Below are 25,009 nucleotides of genomic sequence, written 5' to 3'. Positions count from 1 at the left end.
CATGAAACTTACGGGTTCTTACACCGCGCCAGTGGTTGCCTACTACCCATACCATAGTCCAATGTTGGACATGGGGTACACAACAATCCAGTCTTCGGGCACTTATCGCCAGGCCACAATCCGCTGTAGTCTATCAATCACACAGACCTGGTTCCACAACCATATCCAGGAAGGATTTTTCTTACAAACTTTAGCGTCTTCCTGTTCTCTATGTCTGAGATTTCCTGCTTTCTATCCTCTGCAAGTAAAACCACAATTCTGCCTAAAAGAAAATGCAGAGGATCCTTTACTTGCACCCTTTACGTGACGGCGTTTATCTTGTAGAGTTCTCGGACCATTTTAGCATCTCGCTCCAGTCGTTGGAGTTGGCTGCAGATATCAGCCCCATTTTCCTGGTGCAATTCATCTCTGTTTAGAGGCTTCTCAATTGATGGAGTTTTATTTGGGGCCTTTGGCCTCTAGTGCTCTGGTGCCAGCTGAAGGTCGTTGCAATCCTTTGATTTGGCGAAGTTCTTCCTCGATGCTGTCCATTCGTCGGTAGAGGGCTCTGCAGTTGATCTGGGGCTTCTTCAGACAACGAATTTTATCCGAAGCCTTTTTGTCTTCAGCTTTCGTTATCGTCCTTTCTCTTCTGCAAACTTCCTTTTCTTTATAATTCTTTGATCCATTAAGGATTTTGACCTTTCCTAAGCAGCTGATCTTTGTATCCTGCGCCAAGATCTCTTCTTGGGGTCTTACGATTTCCATTAATGCTTCCATCTCTTCAAAATCCCTGGTCTCTAGTTGCTCCTTCGTCTCAGCAAGGTCGAATTCAAATTGAACTATCCTCCTAATCAGGTCATTCATCTTTCCATTGGCCGTCGGTTGTTCTGCTACAACAGATTTAGATTCTTTCAGTAAACCGCTGACTTCCAATTGTTTCTGGGTGCATTCATTTTCCAGTCGAAGGATCTCGCTATCCTTCTGCAAGTTCTGTTTTCTCAGCTTTTCCAGTTCCTCGTTTTTCTCAGCTAATTCTCTTTTACATTGGTCGAGCTCTTTCAAATTTTCGTGGGCCATCTGTGTCTGAATGGTGAGGACTTGTAACTCGTCCTCTAAACCTTTCATCTTCAAGGTCTTGTTCTCGCTCTCCCTCTTCAGCTTTTCTATGTTCTTTTCTTTCCTTCCATTCTCTTTTCGAAGTCCTTCCAGGTCCTGATTCAGCTTGTTCATTTTTATTTGCATTTCGTCTCGGCTTTTATCGTTTTGCTGTAGATTTCGATGCAAAGTGTCCTTCTCCATCGAGAGCACTGAGACCGTGTTTTCCAAAATAATTAGCATCTGGTCTCTCTCTTCGTTTTCCTTCCTTTGGACATCTGTGACCTTCGCCTTTTCAATCATTTCGCTTTTCAGCTTCTGCATCTCTTCGGATATTGAACTGATCTTTCTTTCCTTTTCTTTGTTTAGTCGTTCGAGTTGTCTGATGTGTTCTTCCATCTGCAGTCCTGCTACGGTCAGGCCCTCTACCTTGTCCAGTAATTCGTCGATCAGCTGATCCTTTTCTAATCTCTCTTTCTCAAACCTCAAGAAAAGATTTTCATTTTCCTTAATTACTTCCTCGAACTTCCGAATTGTATCCAAATTCCTTGTTTCTTCTTCACTATCTGGATGGTCGCCTTCTTCATTCCTGGAACGTCCGTATTCTACTTCGTTATCCGAAACATGGTCTTCTTCAAAGCCAGAGTGATCAATTTCGTCCTCCTGATTTCCAGCCTCATCAAGACAGGCAGAGCTGTCCGAGGCCATGAAATCGACAAAGAACTGAACCATTTTAATGCTAAATCCACGAAGTATAAATACTCCAGTGAATAGCATAACAATAATGGCAAACAATGTAATCACTCGGGGGACTTGAAGCATGGAGTCAAAGCACTGTGCAAGCACAACTGTAAGCAAACTAAGAAACATCTTTGTTCGTTACACATCAACTCTATTTGCCTTATCGTTACTTTCCAAAAATCCCACGTGACGTGTCTGGATTGTATTTCAGGAGTCATTTCTGGTTCCGCCGGAGACGATCCTGTCTTCGAATGTTTGCTGATCCCCGGACGCAGTAGAGGTGTCTGGATTCCGGAGTCAATTTGGGCTTCACTTCAGCTGCTTCCGTCTTCATATGTATCAGAAGAGGGATATTCCTATGCAGTCCCCAGGGACTTTCTGAAGATCCTGGAGCCAGTCTTCACACATGCTCACACACAAGCGCGCTCCTGCTCACACATACTATATATATTGCTACGTCTATAGAACGCCTCGCCTTCCCAGCAGAGTTTTAGTGATATTTAATTATAAAAGTAGCAGCCATGCCTTCTCCTGAAGCGACTGTTGTTGGGAGAGTGGGTATGTCGTAGGAATGATATTTCCGGTCTGACGGAAGCTTAGGGTAAGAGAGGCAAGTCACAAGAGTAGCTAGGCTTCGAGATGGATTTTAGGGACTTCTACAATAAGACCTATTTTCCTTCCCAATTTGCTGGCGTTGTGTTTACCACCTTTCAGGCAATGCTCGAGGCGGTCTTTGGAAGCCCCGTGATTCGAAAACAACCAGTATCGATCTCAGTCGGCTGCGAGACGTGATCTCGGACAGAGGTCAAATTGCCAGCCTCCCAAAATTAGGCCTACCCACGACGTACTGGTGGACACGAACCCCAGACCTGAACAGAGGTCAGGCCGCATTCTTCTACAAGGATACACTAAATATTGCATAAAGGTACGTCTGAAAGTGTAAACTTCAACCCAGCACCTTTTACTACCATACGACTCTTGCTAAATTCATTTTCAATTCTCATTTTTACCCCTTCTACATCAAAAGCCCTTTGTCCTCATCGGGCCACGTGCTCCCCTTTGTGACTTGTTAAAGACCAAGCTTTCGTGCAGACCTCAGTGAACCATTCGAGTTTACCTTCCCCAATGTTAGAGAATTAATCAGCCTTAATCAAAGCAAGAAGTCATTTTTCCTTTTATCTCGTTTAATCTGGGATTCTTTTCCAGATTCCATGAGTCACGTGCCGTCTCTCTGCCGCAAGTGTGCATTACCCCAAGTGTATGAAAACCAGCTATAACAGCTCAATGGAGCCATCATTTACCTTTTCTCCAGCCCAGCACGGGCCTTTTAGTAAATAAATAGCTTTAAGTAACGAGCTGAGTTTTCTGGCGACCTTCCCTCTAAAGAAATTAATAATAACTATCAGTTTACGGTAAGTTAAAGCAATTCCCTCTTGAAATCCCTCAATCACTTCCGTTTACGTATCTAGCCTCTCTCAAGGTCTGCTATATACGTAAAATTGGCGAATCTTGCCTGGATTGAACCTAGCTTGCTTAAAAAAAGCTTGTAAATCGCGTTATCCGTTGTAAAACGTAAACTGTAAATTATTTTACAAAAAGCAAATCAAGCACACTTGCAGGGAAGAAGACACACTGGCTCACGGTAAAGTATTCCATTCATTAATATGATTATTCTATAACCTATGTTAGATTAAGGTACGTTTAAGTATTTTTTATTGTAGAAGTGTGTTAAACAAATGTGAAGGTAGAAATATTATATTGAAACGGCCAGAGCGTCGAGCGAATTCTATTTTGTAAATCGCATTGTTGTCGAACGAGCACTAACACGTGTGCAGATAGATGCCAGAAAAGGATCCAGATCAAACTAGGAAGTGCTTTGCCAGGGTTTATTGCTGTATTAGAAAGCCTAGCTAGTTAGGAGTGTTTTACTAATAGTTACGGCAAAAGAAGTGTACAATTCTTTTGTCTGTGATATGTTAGGGAATCCATTTTTAACTTAGTTTTCATTCCAAGTGTTGGTAACCGCTTACCTCTCAGCTTAAATTCAGCTTAGAGCATTTTCGCGCCTGCGCGGTCTCAACCAGCCTTCGTTTTCGCTCACAGCGGCAGCCATGTTTTTATCCCTTTCAGAATTATCTAAACCATTTAAGCAAAGTAACGTAAGTCTCAAAGTTTTAACGTAAATAATATCAATCTCGGTACTAGTATCTATCGTCCTGCCAGAGAAATTAACGTAATTCGCCTTGAATAAGAAAGTAGAATTTTGTTTTGTGTTGTAAATTGCCTTCGCATTTACAGAGAATCAGCTGATTCGCCATCAATGCTAGCACACCGTGGTGCTAACCCGCTCTTCTCGCCTCACGTGTTTCACCTCGCATCGCTCACTCGCGCGCTGAGCGAAAATTTCATTTCACTTAACGTAACCTCATTTACAATTGTTTGCTAACATCGTTTTCAAATCCTTACCGTAATTTTTCACTTGTCCTTACGTAAAGTTAACGTAAATCTTAAAAGTAGAGTCACTTGCAAGAATTGTTAACGTAAAACGCGTCTTTGTAAAATTCATATCGAAACGCAAATCATTTCATAAGCGCAAGCCGCTAACATTAACGTAAACATCGTTCACCGCGAGCGCGTTATCATTTTTCATAAAACATTATCAAAAGCAATTCTTTCGTTTCACGTTAACGTAAGTAAATCGTTTAACGCAAGTTGCGTCATATTAAACGAACATTAGTAGTTCAATTCAAATATAAGGGAGTTCATTCATATATCATTTTTCACCCTCTCCGAGAGAGAGAGAGAGAGAGAGAGCGAGAAAACCAGAACCCAGTATTCACGAAGCCAAGAGTACTACATCTTACCATTAATTATAGCATGCCGAATTAACCTTATTCTAGTCTCTTGTGTCTCATTTACACAGCGTGATACGTACGCGCATGTGTCCCTTGCAGTTTGCAAACATTTATTTATTTCATTTATCGAGTACTTCAGCGAGGGCCTGAGCATTTCTAAAATTTCCATTACCTGTCGTTGCCCGAGTGGTCTTGTTCATTTTTATCCCAAAAGACTTGCGTGTACCGCAAGCACAATTAGCACAGTGTGCCACGCAAATTCATTACTTCCAGACAGGGAAGTCGTTACCAGTTTAGGACTGGCCACCACCAGTGCACGTCAGGTCTTATCATTTTACAGTGCCACTAATTCTTGACACTGTTCATCGACTGGCTGCTGAAGTACTCCCACCTTTTACTTTCTCTCCTCCACCATTACACTCTGCCATGAGCAGTGCCCTTTCACTTCGGTATATTTAAGTATACTGCATGTAGTGTCCGGGACACACCAGCACGATACCAGTGCTCCAAGGAACGCCTCCATAAATGCCATTGCACCTGTACAGGCCGTACAGGTAGCCATTAAACCTGCGTGTCCGTCCTTACGGAACGCCCAAGTAACTAGTGTGTCCATGTACAAGGGTCAGTGATCCTTCGGAACACTCAACAAAGGGAACGCCTCCCGAAGCGCCGCAATACCAGCCCTAAGTGCTGACAAACCTGCGTGTCCGTCCTTACGGAACGCCCAATTCATTAATGTCCGTGTACAAGGGTCAGTGATCCTTCGGACCAATCAAGGGAACGCCTCCCGAAGTGCCATCGCACCTGTACAGACGTACAGGTAGCCCTATACCTGCGTGTCCGTCCTTACGGAACGTCCAATTCATTAAAGTATCCGCCATTTTGGATCACTGAACCAAGGAACGCCTCCTCATAAGTGCCGTGCACCTGTATTGGACCTACAGGTAGCCCATTCCAACGTCTCCCAAGTTGGGAACGCCCGTAAGTGTGACGTACGCCGCACACTTCATTCGATTTTTCACCTCAGTAGAAGGTGCCATTCACAAAGTGCCACCGAGCACCCAGTCTTCTCAGACTTTTTCTCTACCACGTCGCAGAACGCCTTTCCAAGTGAGTGCCACTTTCCACAGTAGGCACTCCTATTCCATTCCGTACCCTTCCTGGCCATTATTTTCATTTTCATCAGCCTCTACTGCAGCCTAAGGGAAATGTCTTCCCCTGCTTCCCGTGACTTCTTTGCCGTAGAGCTCGAGAGGCTCCGAGTCCTCATAGCTCTGGGCAAGGAGGCCGGTTACACTGGACCAGCACTAGACCAGTGGATAAAGGCGCAGCAGGCTGCCGCGCGCCTGCAAGAAAAGGAAGAAAGGGAAAACCAGAGAAAAGCCGGAGAAGCAGAGAGAAAAGAAAGAGAAGCAGAAAGGAAGGCAAGGGAAGAGGAGCGAAAGCATGAGCTCGCTCTCAAGGAGAAGGAACTCGACATCAAGCGGGAGAAGGCCCGTAAGGAGAGTATCCTAGCTCAAGCCACTCTGCCAGCTTCCAGCCCTGCACCCACTGTCTCTCTTAGTCCCGCCGTCTCTGGTCAGCCTGACATCCTTTCGATTTGCGAGCCTGGTCCTGATCCAGTGCCCGAGATAGAAATTTCTTCCGCACCATCTCAGCCTCTTACCCTTTTACCGCCTACCTCCTCCCTTTTGGAAGAGGTAAGCCCACCAGTTAACCCCAGACTTGTTTCCGAGGGTGATCCAACAGAGGTTTCCTTAACCTCCCCACGTCAAATCACTGCCAGAGAGGACTCTTCACCTGTGCCCGAGCACACTGCCAGCCTTGGTGACTCCACAGATTCGCAACCTGTGGGGGCATCTCGGTCTTATCATCCAGTGCCACGGAAAAGGTTCTGGAACACGTTCTGCCGAGACTGTGGCCGCAAGGGTCACATGTCTGCAAATTACGGAGGGTGCGCTAATTGCAATATTCCTGCCATCGCAATGGCCGTAACCAATCCTTCTTCACTAGGACCCCCAGCTAAGGGCCCTATAACTGTTGCGCCCCTCCAAAGTCTTTATCAGCCAAGCCACGTCAGAGCCTACGACGACTCTGGCGCTCAAGTCTCCCTGATACGGGAAGACAGAATCCCCCGAGGGGCTACCGTCGATAGACGACAACTAATCACCATCGAAGGTATCAACCATATCAAGCTGATCCTTCCAACCGTGCAATTGAGTCACCCGACCTCATTTCTCCAAAGTTTGTACCCTTGCAGTTGCAAGCTACATCCCAGGAGGTTATGACCTCCTCCTAGGGCAAGACATGAAGTCTCCCTCAAAATTCAAAAGCCTAGGGGTCCTAGCCCCACCACAAATCACTACAAAGCAAGGAGCCATCGCAATTCTACTTCCTCCAGGAAGTACGTCCACCAACAGTCTCCCCCGTTACCAAGGAGGGAGATTGACCATTCACAGTTCCGTTGCAAAACCTGCAACGTAATAGGGCACTCCACGAATTGGCCTAGGTGCCCTAGCCGACTACCAGCAGCGGACAATGTCCACTTTCCACAAGGCTTAGCCTTCCAAAAGAGACAGGAGCCTCTGTCTCCCATTTCCAAGGGCACGCTGAGAGGTATTGCACCTCCGGTACCGCCACAGGTCCAGTCGACCTCAACTCTCTGCCAGTGCCACATGGCAGCACTGAGCAGTGCCAAGCTCCGTCCAGCCTGGACGTAGAGCCACCACCGAACTTGACCTCTGCGCCTGGCTCCGAGCTAGCGCCGGCGCCTAACCTTATCAAGGATCCTCCTACAGGAGATCCTCCAACAGGCATGGAGCTTACCACAGCCCATGGCCAATCACTAGTTCCTTCTCTTCTTATCCTTACCTCTGTCGCCCGAGGATGAACCTCCGGCAGACCTTACCTTTGTACCTCCTCTGGAAAACCAGGAACTGCCCGACCAGGAGTCAGCCTGGAGTTTTCCCCTCACGACGGTTGTCGCAGCAGCCGGAGTGAGGGCCTCCCCTGCAGTAGGTTCCACCTCTACGACGGTTGCTGCAGAGACCGAAGTAGGGTGTTCTCCTGAAATCCTTCAGGCTACCGCTGCCTCAGCTCCTGCCGGCGTTTCTGGCCTTACCCCAGAGTCGTTGCCTCCGTCTACTCCTAGGACTGGTATAGCCAGGTCCTGGAGGAATAAGAAGAAGAAGAAGAAGGGACGTAATTAACATATTAACAAAAAAGAGCCACATGCTCTCCTTGACACCTGTGCCCGAGGTACAGTGTCGCATTCATTTGCAGAATGATCCTGGCACCTACCCAGAGAAGGTAGCCAGCCTGATCTCTGCCAGTAGCACTAACTCTCTAACCCCTAGCCATTGTAATACTAACCCTCACTTAAATATAATTACCTCATTGCATTTCCCTCCTGGTCAATTAACCACTCATCATCCCCATGCATCATTACCTCTCATTATGTATTTTAACAATTCCGGCGACACATTACTGCTGTGCGTACCACACTCTGGAATGATTGCGTCTTCATTTAACTGTATTGAGTAGGTTAGGCTAATGATTTAGTACCAGGGCATTAGGTTAGTAGCAAGTAGAATTTTCAAGTAACCTTATCTAGGGGTAGAGTAGACTGTCGTCACAAGACAACCCGTAGTTATTAATTAGGCTAGACTACATCACTACATTAAGTTAGTACACTTAGCATCTTTGCCTATAAGTTAGGTAGGCCATTGTAGTCAGCCGTATCACTGCTCAAAAAACTTCAAGTTAGAGTAGGAGAACTGGGTAGTCGAGGCGATCAACTTATTTAAGCCAAGACCTTCACGCCCGAAAGGGAGTGAATGCCTTCTTAACAGGGGGAGCTGCTACGTCTATAGAACGCCTCGCCTTCCCAGCAGAGTTTTAGTGATATTTAATATAAAAGTAGCAGCCATGCCTTCTCCTGAAGCGACTGTTGTTGGGAGAGTGGGTATCGTAGGAATGATATTTCCGGTCTGACGGAAGCTTAGGGTAAGAGAGGCAAGTCACAAGAGTAGCTAGGCTTCGAGATGGATTTTAGGGACTTCTACAATAAGACCTATTTTCCTTCCCAATTTGCTGGCGTTGTGTTTACCACCTTTCAGGCAATGCTCGAGGCGGTCTTTGGAAGCCCCGTAATTCGAAAACAACCAGTATCGATCTCAGTCGGCTGCGAGACGTGATCTCGGACAGAGGTCAAATTGCCAGCCTCCCAAAATTAGGCCTACCACGACGATACTGGTGGACACGAACCCCAGACCTGAACAGAGGTCAGGCCGCATTCTTCTACAAGGATACACTAAATATTGCATAAAGGTACGTCTGAAAGTGTAAACTTCAACCCAGCACCTTTTACTACCATAACGACTCTTGCTAAATTCATTTTCAATTCTCATTTTTACCCTTCTACATCAAAAGCCCTTTGTCCTCATCGGGCCACGTGCTCCCCTTTGTGACTTGTTAAAGACCAAGCTTTTTTCGTGCAGACCTCAGTGAACCATTCGAGTTTACCTTCCCCAATGTTAGAGAATTAATCAGCCTTAATCAAAGCAAGAAGTCATTTTCCTTTTATCTCGTTTAATCTGGGATTCTTTTCCAGATTCCATGAGTCACGTGCCGTCTCTCTGCCGCAAGTGTGCATTACCCCAAGTGTATGAAAACCAGCTATAACAGCTCAATGGAGCCATCATTTACCTTTTCTCCAGCCCAGCACGGGCCTTTTAGTAAATAAATAGCTTTAAGTAACGAGCTGAGTTTTCTGGCGACCTTCCCTCTAAAGAAATTAATAATAACTATCAGTTTACGGTAAGTTAAAGCAATTCCCTCTTGAAATCCCTCAATCACTTCCGTTTACGTATCTAGCCTCTCTCAAGGCCCGCTATATACGTAAAAATATATACATATATATATATATATATATATATATATATATATATATATATATATATATATATATGTGTGTGTGTGTGTGTGTGTGTGTGTGTATCTGTGTGTGAACTCTATTTTTAGTACAAAACAGCTGACAACAGATACACGATGTAGGTCATAAATAAGAAAGCTAATTAGAATGCAAATTTATAATCGACAAAATACTTTCGTACAAGAATATTAATTTGATAGTTTGCCTCCTCAGTTCCTGCTGCATTTTTATAGGACAGGAGTACTGTCGACACTGTTGACCTTTGACATGGAAATATATTTTAAATACTTGTTATCATTTCAATAAGAATAATTATATTTTGTATTAATAAATCCCGTCAACTCAAATTCATCTTTTAAATTAAGTAATCTGTATGTCCCTAAATTTACACAAGTTTATAAGTGGGCTGTTGACTCTGGTTTTAGCTTAAAATGGGCTAATACATTTTCACTTTAAAAGTATAAGCTCAGGATTTAGCCTAAATTGGCCAGTTCATTTCATCCTTATAAGTACTACCTGCAATATACTTTCACTTTATAAGTATTAGCTCATGTTTTAGAATACGTTTTCCAATATATTATAACTTTATAGTTGTTAGCTTAGTTTCAAGTAAAAATTGGTCAATATATTTTCCTTTTATAAGTATTCTCTCTTATTTCAGTGTAATTTGGTTCATATATTTTTAATTTAAAAGTATAAACTTGGTTTCAAGTGTGAATTGACAAACATATTTTCTCGTTATTAGTATTAGCTTAGGGTATAATGTAAATTTACCAATATATTTACACAATATAAGTATTAGCTCAATTTTAAGTATGAATTGTCCAATACTTTATAAGTATCAGCCTAGGTTTCATTGTAAAATGACAAAACGTTTCCATTTTATAAATATTAGCTCAGTCTTAAGTGTAAATTGGCCAATATATTTTTTCCTTTATTAATATTAGCTGGGGCATTTTTACTTAATAAGTGTCAGATCAGGTTCCAATATAAATCGACTGTTATATTCCATCTATACAAATTTTACCTCGAATATATAGTCTATAGTAAATTCACATCAACCTTGCATTTGATGTCTAGGCCAGTCCCGTAAGACGCTCCTGATTGGATGTTGATAAGCCAATCACAGCCCTGTGATTGGCTAATCAACAGCCAATCAGGAGTGTCGTAAAGGGCTGGCCCAGACATCAAATACATGGTTGATGTGAATCTAATATAGTATATTCTCACTTTGTAAGTACTAAGTCATTTGAAATTCTCAGAAACGTTCTGATTTCAGTTCAATTCAGTTTTCAGTTCCTAGAACCTATACGATACTACCCCTGAGGCGTGACGTCACGAGGTTACGAGATGTGGAAGGCGATTTGCTCCAAAACCAGAGACACAGTCGCTGCTAAAAATCCAATGATGACAACAATAAACGCAGCCTGAAAAGGAGGAAATACGTAAAGGTCGCCACTAGCAGTCAGTTATACCTGCGTAGTTATGCCCGCGCAGTCAGCCTGTCCAATTAAAACTGAACCCAAGCTATACCTCAGGCAAAACTGAACGTTATTGGGTTCAGTTTTGCCTGCGCAGGTATAACTGAACGTTAGTGGCGGCCTTTAAGATACATAGTTGTATTTGAATAGTCCTTACATTATCAATTCAATATCAAGTTGAAGGTAGTTGAACTATTCCATTTGTTAAATTTTGCAGAAAGCATTGGAAACTCACAAAATGCTATCATATTTAAAAACGAAAAGAAAAAGAAAAAAGTATAACCTAACAATGAGAACCAGGCGACCTCACTCTATTGCTTTTGATGTCGTTATGTGCACGGGAATCTAATATCAATGTGTCATTTATTGGTCTAAGAAACATCCCTCGCTGAGCGAGAGACAATTATTGCACTGCATTCTGTGTAAGTTCATGTTGGAGAGATATCAAAAAAGCTTAATATACCGGAGAGAATCATGCATAGATGAATCAAATTGTTTAGAGAACGGCAAAGTTTAGAACATGGGCCTAGAGGTGGAAGACCTCGAAGCACCACAAGAGAGAAAGGCAATACGTTAGTGTAAATGTTGCTGAACAACATTCATTTGAGAATTTTGAATTCTAGCGCCTCGTCACGATATTGCTGAACCAGGAAATCCTGACTACCTCTTCGCCTATGACTGCGGTCTGATGAATACTTTAGATGGAGAGGAAGAGATTTTTAAAAATACACTTGAAATCTTTGATACGTGTCCTAATGAATAAGTCTAATGAATAAGCAAACTTATCACTGATGGATGGGAGTTCAGTTAGTCTTACTCTTTTTGTTTTGTTTTGTATCGGTGACCAGTGAATTATACATGCATTTTTTCTTCAAAACCTAAATAATACATTTTATAGGGAGATGCTTTATTAACATCGGCCTAATCCCTCCATCACTCCTATACGCCACCTCCGCTCTCTTCCGCATCTCAGGCGACTCGATCCGACTTCTCGCTACGAACTCCATCGTGTGAGAGGATCGCTAATGATAACGGTTATTTTAAAATTCACCGCACTGACAACGGAAGCCTTGAAATGAATGTTTATAACATATTTTCTGTTCAAAGTTTCTTTATCTCTCATTCCCCAAAATATTTGCATACACTCGTGTTACACCCTGTATGATTGTTGTAGCTGTCAAAGAGCAACCCTTTATTAAAGCAGTAGGTTTTTCTTAAAAAAAAGAAAAAAAAATGAAATAGATTTAAACGAGAACGTCACCTCTCATATTTCTTATCGTTTCAGCTACTTATAATATGCTTATGGTAATAGGTCTAGCCATACATGTGAAGCTAATGTTAATTAATTTCTATTTAGAAGTAATGAATAGCTACAGAAAGATCAGCCTAAGAAAGTTTTAATGAAAGTAACCCTTTCTTATTGTATTCGTCAGTTTTGACTCCCACAGCTTTCCAACGTGTACAGATGAAACAGGATGATATGCAAGGAATTCGATAAAAAATAAAAGACTGAATTATATTCGTTTGATTTTTTTATGATTGATTTTAGACTTTGAATAGCTAGGTCTGAGTAAATTATGTTAAGCAATTATGAAAGGGATAAGAAAAAAAGGAAAACATGGCCAATAAAACAAGAATAACGGGAATAATAAAATAAAGCAGATTGATATATATATTGTCGTTTTAAATATGCATTCAGATTACGTATTCGAGAGAGTATACTGCTGAAAATAGACCTAGGCTAATCATGTGTGAAAATCAGAAGTCCAATTAAGGCAGGACAAAATTAATTTAATTAAACATCGTTATTAAAGAATGTTAATGCCTTAATGTATTATTTATCGGCTGTAGGAGACGAAATGACCACCCCAGTGCAGTACGATACGTTGGGTCAAGACTCGAGCGGCAGGAAAGCCAACTTTTAAAGGCTGATGCTGACACGAAGCTATATATATTTCTTTACTTTGCAAGATAATTTTTATCTTTAATACGTTGAATAAGTCCACTCAATTCTGATGTAATTTATTTCAAGTATAGCATCTTTGAAAGGAAATGCTATTTATTTTTAAGTAAATAATCTGGCACCTGCATATGGCAATATTTCCATAGCGAACAATGAATTAAGAAACTACGCCAATTCTTCGTTGGCCGACAGTACATACTGGTATTTTCCCATTTTAAGTAAGTATTTCTCACTTATATTTTACGTAAGAGTTACTTATTTGAAAATCTAGAAAGGTTAAATGTAAGAAAGAGTCTTGAAATTGCTTATAATTTAGATATATGCCCTACCTATAGGATTTTCATTCACTAGCTTAGTGTATGGTTCACTTATTTGAAAATCTAGAAAGGTTAAATGTGAGAAGGAGTGTCTTACCAAGTGTATGGTTCTGTTCTGTTCGTAAATCATTCAATTATTTATTTTACTGCATAGGAAAGGCTGCATTTGCTTTTATATATTGGCCTATGGTGGGCTGGTATTTCTAAGTAACAACTCCGCGCACAGAATACAAGGGACGGTCCGGCAAATACGAAACCCACTAGGGATTAGGGGTGTCTAATGTATTTTGCCATGTTTAGCACTAGGACCAGAGGGGTGTTTATTACAGTTGACCGACAAAAAATAAGAGTAAATTCTTAATAAGCAAACGAAATACCATAGGATAAGTCAATTTCCAAGGAAATACCCAACACAGAGCAACTACTTAAATATACTGGTGGGCCTAATAAAAACATACATATCCATAGATTGGGTATCAGTTAAGTATCTGGTAGGAAATTGATAGGAAGCCATATCCCTCATACCTATGACTATTGTATCTACTTCATGTTACTCTACGGGGGAGAGATAATGAAAGGAAACCTTTTTAGCCAGAATAAACAAGTTAATGTTCCCAGTCTACATTTGCTCTTACAATAGGCCTACGTACCCTTACCTATACTCTGTTTTTTTCCATATGTCCACCCACCTGTGGTGGTTGCGTATGGTAACACTGCGTCCCGGGCTTTAGATAGTTACATTCAGCTTACATTCAACAATAACAACAATATCCTATTTCTAGTATTAACGGTGTAATTCGCATACAGTAAATTATTAAAACACTTTTCAGTTGCAATTGTACACCCAGATATCCTTTTATTTACCCAAAACTTACACACACCGTAACTATCTAAAGCCCGGGTTGCAGTGTTACCATGCACAGACACCACAGGCAGGTGGACAGATGGAAAAAAACAGAGTATAGTATAATTTTAGGGTACCTAACATAATAGACTTAACGTGCTAGTATACCCAAGCTTAGCCTTATTGTACCTTACACAAGTTATCATAGGCTACCTGACATAAATATAACGTTGCCTTACTGTACTCAGTATAACTAAATTTGACACTACAACCACTCCCATGAGTGTCATGTTTAGTGTCAGCTCCATGGGAAGGAGTGATAAAACATAGACAAAAGAAGGTATTTACCTTAGTAACAGCCAATTTCTGGTAGACTGTAGTGTGGTTTTTAATATTAAGGATGTTAAAAAGACTTGTGGGCATAGCCTAGTGTACAAACGCCAGTACTGAACTGTGGTCATAAAGTAAAATACATCAAACTTAACTGTTGCACCATGTCCAGTACCTAAGTCTAGTTCACTTGCTATGCGATAACATTTTGTATCTCTGTACTTGGGTCATATTAATGACAAGATTTATTTCGACATTCCTTCAGTTTTTTTTCACAAATTTGACTGTCTAAGTATTGGGACAGACAGGATTTTGGGAGTGTAAACTTCCTTGTGAGGTTTGTTTTTATTTTCACAATGGATAGCTACAGCAATTCAGGAAAACAAACATAATTTTAATTTGCTTTTAACTATGCGTTCTGTTTTGATGCCCTGTGCTTTGAAATGCAAGAATATTCACATGTAGAAATGGTGGTTGTACTATATCGAGTAACAAAATACAATTCAAGTGATGTGCTATTACTAAACAGAGTTATTTTTATAATTGAACTATTGTAAATAGTACATATTTCTTTCATTCCAGGTAAATTTATGATCCATCAGCTGACTTGGACTTCACTTCGTTATAGGACTAGAAGATGAATATTTATTAACTGACACTGATGAAATGGACTTTAGTACGTAATCAAATTCTTTTCTTAATTTCTATATGTACCTTAAATGCAAAAAACAGTAGATTTAGGTTAAGTGAGAAGTAATAGGTTTTTACAGTACAGTAATAGACTAAAATAAGCCATCAATTCTGATATAAAAGAACTATGTTCTGGCAATTCAAATGTAATCATCATTTATTCTTCCTTTTTTATGTAGAATGGATCTTTGGGAGATTTTTTAGGAGAATCTTTAATAATTATTATAGTAATTTTTCATTATCAGCTAAATATTAAATTGTATTTATTTTTCCTGTCTTCATTTCAGGATATTGTACGAGTCCATACCATCGTGAAGAAACCTACAGCTGTTCGGATGCGATAACAATTATAGGATTTTATGGGTTATGTTGCATTTCTTTATATGACTTTTTTTTTCCTTGATGCTGGATTTTAAAATGTGCAGTTTAATACTTTAGTATTTGGCATGACAGGCTCTTGATGCTTGTACAACATTACCTGAGGGAACTAATAGACATTGACTTACCTGTCTGTTCTTCCTCCTGTACAGGTTAACCACACACAGCTATGATATGAATGAAGAGCAAAGTTGAAATCTCAAGAAATGGATTTTATAAGTCATCCTTGTGGTCCGATGAAAAAGTTAACGTGAAAGAAAGAGAAAAGGTCACATTACTACTTTATTCAGGCCTGTGAATCACACCATCAATTTTGTGATTATTAGTGTTGTCCTTTAAATCAAAACTTGAGTCATCTGGTCATTTCTCAGTTAAAATCTATCAACGCCCACTAATGCAACAGTTTGATTGCTGTCATGTTAAACCACACTCCAGAGACTAGGTACGATTATGATACACTGCTAGTGGCTACAGACCCTTCCCCCATTAGAACTTCAATTTCATTCTTGTACAATTGACATCAGGTAGGCTACAGTCGTTGTTTCCTGCACAGTCAATCCAGTCTTGTGGATCTTAATACCCAGTTTCATATAACCTTCCAGGAAGGTTGTCTTTTCACTGTCATATGGACCTAAATCTTAATTCATCCCATTATATCAGGGTGATTCCTGTAAAGGGTGTTCTAGATTTTCGCCATGAATGTTTTTGCACAAACTTAAAAGAACCTATAGGAATCTCAGAACTGAATCTTGCTCATATTCTCTAGAGAAGTTTACACATGTATGGTCAGTGTGTAGGCTTGTATTCATTTTTGTTCTCCCCAGACTTACATCTGATCAAGTTTTACCATTCAATAGAGCTCTCAGGAAATTCTGTTTTATAAATCTTGCATTTCTTTTGTGATTTAGTTTTAATTCACCAAGTTTTACCATTCTTGGAGATCTCAGGAAGTTCTATTTCATAATTCTTGCATTATTTTTTTGTGATTTAGTTTTAATTCCTAAGTTGATGGCAAATATCAAACTTCAAGAATGGTGTAAGTGCTCCTGCTTATGTCATATGTTAGGATATTAGCATTTAAGTCTTTAGTGTTATGTGTCACCTGTTTACTTTGATGTAAAAGCTTATTGTACATTCAGCTATTATTGTGAATGTTATTTTAATGAAGGACTTTGTTCTACAGATAAAATGGAAAGAAACTGAATAAAGATGGCTCGGCCCTCCTGTGCTACGTATTCAGGCAGTGAAGTCGCCCCACCAGAGGTCTGAGATCCCAGTGTTCCTGAAGGGATCACGGATAGTGAAAGGACATTGTTTCTGCAATGCGACAGCTACACTGATGTACCACAGTCCCCACTGAGTCCCTCAAGAGTCTGGATGTTTTCTTACGAACCTGGTGTCACTGACAGTCATTCCAGAAACAACATCTTCCATGTCAGTAAGACTTAGTAACCTCACGAAGTCGGCCACTTTCACCCAGCATCTGTGGAGACCTCATGGAGTCATGGTTGCCTCAGGCAAGAGGGTCGACATTCCTGTAAGTTCAGTGTCGAGTGTCTTGGACGGTTTTTGAACAATTTAAAGCGACCGTGTAATCGTCATCTGTCTTGTATGATCTCCAAGCTTAGTTTTCTATGGAACAATACGATATTTGAATTCAGTACTTGCCAAACCATGAATTTTTCCAGGGAGTTAATTGTATATTCAGGTTAGGTGCTAAATTTTCATAAGGGAGTTAACATATGTTTCTTTTAAGCCATGGTTAAATTTCAGGGACAGAGAAGTCTTGCTATATCACCATTTCCAAAGAAATTTTTTAGTTTTGGAAGGAAGTTTTTCTTGTATCAGATTTTCAAAACAATGAATCACTGGTTTTAAGAGCTGGCTGTGTATAATGAAAATCACAATGCTGAAGATATCAAATTGTTGTTATTGCTTGAGCATCTGCCTGTAAAATTCTGGCGTTTATGTTCAATCATCTGTAAATTATAGTAGGTACTCAAAATTGGGCTTTTTCCAACCAGTGACCTGCTGTTACTATATTAAATATGCATTTGAGGTAAAGTAATCGAGTAACTAAAACCAGTGTTTAGTAAATATATGTTTATGCAAGAATACATTTGAGGTAAAGTAATAGCAGTTGAAGTAAAGTAATTGGAATTTTAGTAAAGTACTTGCAACTGAAGTAAAGTAATTGCATTTGAGGTAGAGTAATTAAAACCAATGTTTTGTCAATCCTTTTACGTAAGAAGCCAGCAATGGAAATAAAAAATCATTTTGGGCAGAGGGAATCCTAACAGCATGTTCCGTAGAGAAATATCTTGACGATCGTAAAACCAATGTTTTGTCAATCCTTTTACGTAAGAAGCCAGCAATGGAAATAAAAAATCATTTTGGGCAGAGGGAATCCTAACAGCATGTTCCGTAGAGAAATATCTTGACGATCGTATGAATTTGGTAACGATCGTCAACTATCTATTGGCTTGTTCAAAATACTTCGCCCAAGAAACACCAGACTGAACTAGCAATGATTATGTCGACCTTATTGTCTGGGGTGGTCACGTGACATCTCTAAATGCGTTAGGGGTTAAATTGGTCGACGTATTGAAGGTTACTGATAATTCTTAATTGGCATGAAAAGAAAATGGGTCTGGCCTTAGGTTCTATATAGAAAACGTAAAAACTCTTGAGAGATTTGACAGGGACTATTGTATTTTGAAGGCTGTCGCATTGTAGAGACAAAACTATCTTTGTAACACTCTCTCTGGGACATTTTGAGATCCCAACACATGGAAGGGGTTAATTCCTTTAACTGATTAACTCCATTAACTGATTTATAATATGGACCGGAAAAATAAATGTTAAGCTTTTTTGCTAATAAAAGTGTGTTTTCCATTATGATGTTTTTTATTTCTCCTTGAAACCTTGTAGTCTTGTCACCTTATAACTGCTCACCACAAGCTTTTCAGTAATTATTCATTAATCAGATATCAGAGGACCGGATACTTTAGAGCTCAGATTTGACAAACTCCATTTCTTACCTCTGAAGAGCACTATAGAGAGGGAACTCCAGTTTTACTTGAGATACTCCTAGTACTACTACTAAAATTCATCAGCATATTCTCTCTACTGCAATTGTACTTATTCAAGCAGCTGATTTAAGCTCCCGCTAAGTTTGGTGGTCATTTCCACTAAATTATATAGTTGCATCATGTCTCGTGTCAAAGTCTGACTTTACATTGATTCACTCATTGACGTTTTCGTTTAGAGAACTGCTACAACATTCTGCAAAATGTGTTGACATACCTACTTCAGTATCCTGAGGTTTGCTCCGTATACCGTAAACACTCTATGTTCTATCAAAAGCCATCTGCTCCTTTACCTTGACTGAATTGGGATGCAATTGTTGTAAATCACACATGAAACTACAGTTAAACTTTTGTTAATTTCAAATCACATTCAAAATTTCTCATCGGCTAAACCTCAGATACTGAAGGTATGTCAACACATCTTCCAGAATGTTGTAGAAGTCCTCTAAACGAAAACGTCAATGAGTGAATCAATACAAAGCCAAACTTTGACTCGATACAAAATGCAACTATATAAATCAGTGGTAATGACCACAAAACTTACCGGGAGCTTAATCAGCTGCTTGAATAAGTTCAACTGCAGTAGAGCGTAGCTGATAAATTGCAGTAGTAGTACTAGGAAAATATCTAAGTAGAACTGGGGTTCCCTCTCTATGGTACTCTTCAGAGGTAAGAAATGGAGTTTGTCAAATGTGAGCTGCTAAGTATCCGGCCCTCTGATATCCGATTAACAAATAATTACTGAAAGCTTGAGCAGGTGGCACGGTAGGCTTCTGAACGATGGCCATTCTGGAAGTATCCGACACGGGCAGAGATGGCGTTAAAAATCGCTAACCACTTCCTCTTCTGATCTTGAAATGGTAATCAACACATTGGCTTCTAAGATGCAACACCCTGTAACGACATCAACAATTAAAAACAGGACGACTGGGAATCATTATTATTATTAATAAAAATAAATCGTTTAACCAAACCACCGAGTTAAAAAAATTTAATTCTCTAGGCCTAGCACAAAGAATTTTACTGATGAAATAAATCTTTAATAGGCCTAGCACAAAGGATGTGTTACTGATGAAATATATCAGATCTTACCTATACATCACAGCTCTTAAGAAATGTATAGTATGGATAACCTGAAAATGCTTTATTAAGTAAACTGCAGCTCTTTTAAAAATGTAGTAATTGGAATACCTAGAAATAATGAACTTTGACAAAACTTCTGTCAAACATTTGTTTCCCAAACTTGGAGTTTTGTTGTTGGTTGAAAGTTGGACAAATACTATAGATGTGTTTCACTCTACAAAACCAAATAAATGATATGCAATACATTGCAGTACTTTCCCCATAACATAATTTTTCATTCTTGGCTATCTGACTTATTTAAATGTACTTTGATTTTAACAGATAACTATAGGGGGCCTATCAGTTCTTTAAGAAAAGGTCATGTGCATTATAAAGCACAGGCTACATTAGACAATTATGCTCAGTGAAAACACTTAAAGCAAAATAACACAACATTTAGGCATTCAGGGAGAAATGAAAGGAAATTCTATAAGTTATACATCTAGAAGTACAATGGCAGTCATATATTTATCTATAAACTGATTTAGCACCCATCTGTATCAATAATGTTTCCTTTAAACAATCAAGACGTCTCTAGTTATGTAACAGTGGCTAATGGAATTTTCTGAATAAATTACAAAGGCATACAAACTTTTTCAAACCACTTCTTAAAACTTTTGGCCATCCTGATGGAAGCCATCACTTGACAGATAATCTAAACCACCTATTAGACCTTGGCTATTCAGCAAAATCTCATTTATAAGCCTTAAACTGTTTACTGATAAGATAACGGGAAATACTTACCAGAAAAAACAGTGCCAGGGGAATCTTTTACTACATCACACAGCGACGGAACCAGAAAGGGTATACATTTCACTCCGGAAAGTTGACCGTAAAGCTCCACTGTCTACACCTTGTGACAACCATGTGCCCTGTAAAATTATCATTCTTAATTAGCAAATGGAATCAATAATGAAGTCAAAGTAAATCCATTTACATTCCTAGAAACATTGACAATTCAGCCCAAGAATTTCAGCATTTCACAATCAGTTCAATTGAACCTTACCGGTCCTTTCATATGAATCAGTGAGCTTAAGAAGAGATAAAACGAAATTCTAATTTCTAAAATTTCATCTGTTACATTAATAACTGTTTCCATCTTCATACTTATGAGTTTAATGGGTGCACTTCTAAACCAGGGAAAATCAGAAATTCTTCCAATCGATGTTAGTATTGCGTTTTCTAACGATGAACTCAAGGGGGCTTTAATTCTCACAGTTTTTTCACAATGCTACCATTCATATCAAGGACCAACTTGGCAAAATTAGAGGTCACACATAAAAAAACTGACAGAATATTTTTGGCAGATTCTCAACACATCAGACATTATTCTAAACCATTTGTTGAATGAGCAGTACATCCATGGATATTGCTATTATGTCTTTCTTTATACTATCTCCTTCCCTGAACCTAACTTACAACCCTATTATTTATTTGAATTAACAGTGAACAAGATTAGGTTGGGTGGGGGAGGGTTACAGTGGCGACCTGGCCAGTTAGGGACCCAGGTCCTTCACACGTGAGAGCCGAACCTTGTATGTGTAACTGAGTTACGCATTTACGGTTACAAGGTGTCAAAATGTAGAGGACGAACCGTAACCACGTTAAGCACGTAACTTCATTTCAATCCACTGCGATCACCAATCTGTCTCTGTCCGGGTTGTTTACCGACGATGGCCACCATGCAAGTAGCAGCTGCCGCGTATATTTATACACATTATTTAACGAAGATGAAGCGAAATAAAAGAAGATGGTGGCAATCAAGGTTATATACTAGAAGGGTAGAATACAGTGGTCGGGAATTACTCGCTGACATGAGATTCCAAGAAGTTTCTGGCCACAGTGAAGTCTTTTCTTCGTAATAGCTAATAAATTGAGGACCTCTTCGTCACTTCAATCAGCCATGGTAGACATATACGTACTGACTGACCAAAACAAGGGACTCTACTATGGACGGTCTTGTTCATAGTCGGCGTTAACAAGTTCAGCAACCTCTGTTGTTACGCGTGGTCATACAGGTCCCGTCCACACATGGCGTAACGTTCAAAGAAACCTCCCTTTGATGCGGGGCCCAAAAACCGACAATTGGCGGGACGGAGGGCGAACCGAGCCTCGAACCTCGCGGGTTCGGGGTTCGGGTTCGAGGAACCGTCCACACTTGCGTTTTTGTTACAAGAATCGGTTACAATACAAGGTTCGGTTCGCACGTGTGTACCCACCTACATCCCTGAATTTCACTATCCCTGAATTTCACTAATTTTGTATTCTCCCCACCCACAACTCTGGTTTCCATGTTTGTAGGATAAAATGGGGTAATCCAATTTCTCTTCAATCTACTAATTTACAACTAAGACAAATGTCAAAAATGTTTCAGAACATATTTAAATATACTGTGACTATATATTGCTGCAAAAGGCCACACCTCCCAAACCCATTCTGGATTACTAGCTGCATAAAAAATACATTTTAAGATTGACATTCGTCTTAGCCTTTAGTCTTGGGGACAGCCTATCATAAAGCTATAAAATATCACCACTGAACTTATATTTCACAGAAAATTTGCTGTGAATTAGTTGTGAATTAGTTTTACATTTATAGGGAATTTGGCTGTTATGTTCTGTTGGTCTTTAAGCACAATGATAAGATCCTGTTCCTTGAAGGTGCTTAGCAGTATAAAAATAATAATAATAAAAAAAAGGTAAATGTATGGGAGATGGCCTCACAAAAATGCTGATAACAAAAGTCTTTTAGCTAAATATTCTACGGGCTGCTCTATGAGCAAGAGCCCGTGCTGGCATAAAGCCAGCTTAATCTTAGACAAAACAATAGCTAAATATAGAAAATGGTAGAGTAGGTATTATAGTACAAGTCAGGTAATTTGAGAAATTTACCATCTTTAATTTATTCTTTCAGGGAAGAAAGCAAAAAATATGTACTGAATAGGCTAAATTACCCATTATTCTGGTAAATTTCTCACTTGTACTGCATTATATACACTCTTTTCCATATACTCCTGTTAAGAAGTTTTATCTAATAGACAATATCTTTATTGTAACCACCTCCTTTATACCTACCAAAAAAAATGTACACCATTACTATCAAGGAAAAGGGAAGAATACTACCACAGCTTGATGGTTCCCACCAGTCACCAACCTTAAATTTTACCACCTTTTGTTTATGTTTTTACTTTCATCCCCTGAGGGTTGGCAATAAAGACAGCACCTTGCAAGCTACTGCCCCGTTTGGTATCAGCCACATGATATTGATGGTGAAAAACGAAAGACGGTAAATTTTTCAAAATACTATCTCACCTGCACTGCACTATATATCTATAGATCATATTCTATACACTTCAGTTCAGAAATTACCGTACATAAACAGACAGTATCGTTGTGCAGTCGTCTCGCTTACATTTACCGACCATTTCTGCAAAAGATCCTGCTTATAAAAAGGCATTTATGCCTAAAGTAAAATTTTAAAAAAATCGTTGTAAACACTAAATTAGCTAAAATAAGATTATCCTATGAACTCAATTGAATATAGAATTTAGGCCAAAGGCAAAGCACTGGGATCTATGAAGTCATTCAGCGCTAAAACGGAAAGTGACAACAAAAAGTCTGGAAGGTGTAACAAGAGAAAACTCTTACAGCTGCATTATGAATCAATTGCTAGGAAAGGGTGGAAAGTAAGATGGAAGAAAATGAATACAGAAGTAGGCAGTGTACATGGAAGGAAAAGGCTTGCAGCTAGGGGACGAAGGCATGCTGCAAAGAACCTCAAGTAATGCCTGCAGTACACCGCATGAAGTGCACTGATACCTCTAACCCCTTACAGGCCATTTCCTATATCCTCCAGTCAAAAAAAATATATATTTCTAAGTAACAACCCCACAAGGACTGCAAGAAATGGACCCATGAATATGAAAGCCACTGGGGATTAGGGGATCAAATGTATTTAGCTGTAGTACTACCCCCTGGGAGGTTAATTACAGTCGACCGACGATAAATAACCATAAATTCTTGATAAGCAACAAATATACTATGGAATAAGTAAATTCCCATAAAAATACCCGAAGCAGAGCGATTACTTAGATATAGGCCAAGAAATTATAGTAATGGATAATATCTTCATCCAGCCTTCTCCACTGCATTTACCAGTCATTTCACCAAAACAAAAAGATCCTGCTCATAAAATGCCTTTAGGCCTACAGCAAAAACAAAATTATGGTAACATTACTAAAAATTGTGATAAGCCACAGTAAGGATAGGCTATCTCATCCAATCTAAAAATGAGGGTTGCCTAACCCAAGAAGCGCACTAGCCTTAGCCAGGGTCCTTTATAATGAGAACTTGCAAAGTACATTATCACCTACATCATGGCACCCTGGCAATATTATTCATTGTATTTATGGCCTAAACTTTACTACCCCTTGTATTCATGGACAAAACTTAGTCATTTCACAAAAAACAAAACACATCCTTCAAATAGGTAGGCTACATAAGGCATAGTCATTGTAACACACTTTCTCAGACTCGTTTTTTGTCATGCAGACCCAATTATAAGGCAAATTATTTCTTACTTACTTGCAAATACTTCACGCACAAGTACAATACAAAACGGCTAACGACTAACACAAAAAACACTAAATATAAATCACCAAGGCAAGGACCAAAAAAGCAGTTACTTTTAGAGGGTTCCAATAAATGTTTTGCCTCGTTTCCTTTTATGCAAAATAAAAATTGTAACCTTTCAATCGCATTTTGATCAGTTTCTTTGTGGTATACATTCAACCTTAAAATATTATTGACATCCTAATATTCTATCTTCGAAGAAACAAGATTAAGTCATGACAAATAACGTATAGATTATTTTTATAACAAAATGCGATAGCACCAGAATTTTCAGAAGATTATGGGCCATCTTCGTCAAAGATTTTTAATGTAAGTCAGAAAAATGTTGATATAGTATCAATAATATAAATGAATAAGTTATTTCTCTGTGAATATTGTTATTTTAGGATAGTATATGTCTAAAAAAATAACGTTTTTATGATTATTTCATATGGATATGATCAGCCTATACCCTGCCAGTTACAAGAAGAAAGATGTATTTATATTACTTTTATAATTCTATTATAATTGACATGGGATTCCTTCACCTTCAGTATAAATAAGTTAAATTTGGAGGAA

General features: G+C 39.4%; 2 long non-coding RNA genes across 3 annotated transcripts in view; one reads left to right on the top strand and one right to left on the bottom strand.

Moving 5' to 3' along the window:
• Positions 1-18,491, top strand: part of LOC135204287 (uncharacterized) — a 22,401-nt gene extending 3,910 nt beyond the window's left edge. For both annotated transcript variants that reach the window (XR_010312163.1, XR_010312162.1), the window contains exons 2-5: positions 15,124-15,217; positions 15,519-15,594; positions 15,762-16,133; positions 16,793-18,491. This is a non-coding gene — a long non-coding RNA (uncharacterized LOC135204287). The remainder of the gene's footprint in view (positions 1-15,123; positions 15,218-15,518; positions 15,595-15,761; positions 16,134-16,792) is intronic.
• A 6-nt stretch (positions 18,492-18,497) lies between these two features.
• On the bottom strand, positions 18,498-24,588 carry LOC135204286 (uncharacterized). The gene is made up of 3 exons (XR_010312161.1): positions 24,404-24,588; positions 20,565-20,692; positions 18,498-19,592 (listed from the first exon to the last, which is right to left on the bottom strand). It is a non-coding gene; the product is annotated as an uncharacterized LOC135204286 (long non-coding RNA).
• Positions 24,589-25,009: the final 421 nt, after the last annotated feature.

This window comes from Macrobrachium nipponense, chromosome 44 (assembly GCF_015104395.2).
Source record: "Macrobrachium nipponense isolate FS-2020 chromosome 44, ASM1510439v2, whole genome shotgun sequence".
Classification (NCBI taxonomy): Eukaryota; Metazoa; Arthropoda; class Malacostraca; order Decapoda; family Palaemonidae; genus Macrobrachium; species Macrobrachium nipponense.
Note: the sequence above shows the minus strand (reverse complement) of the source record. Positions and strands in the feature narration are given on the sequence as shown.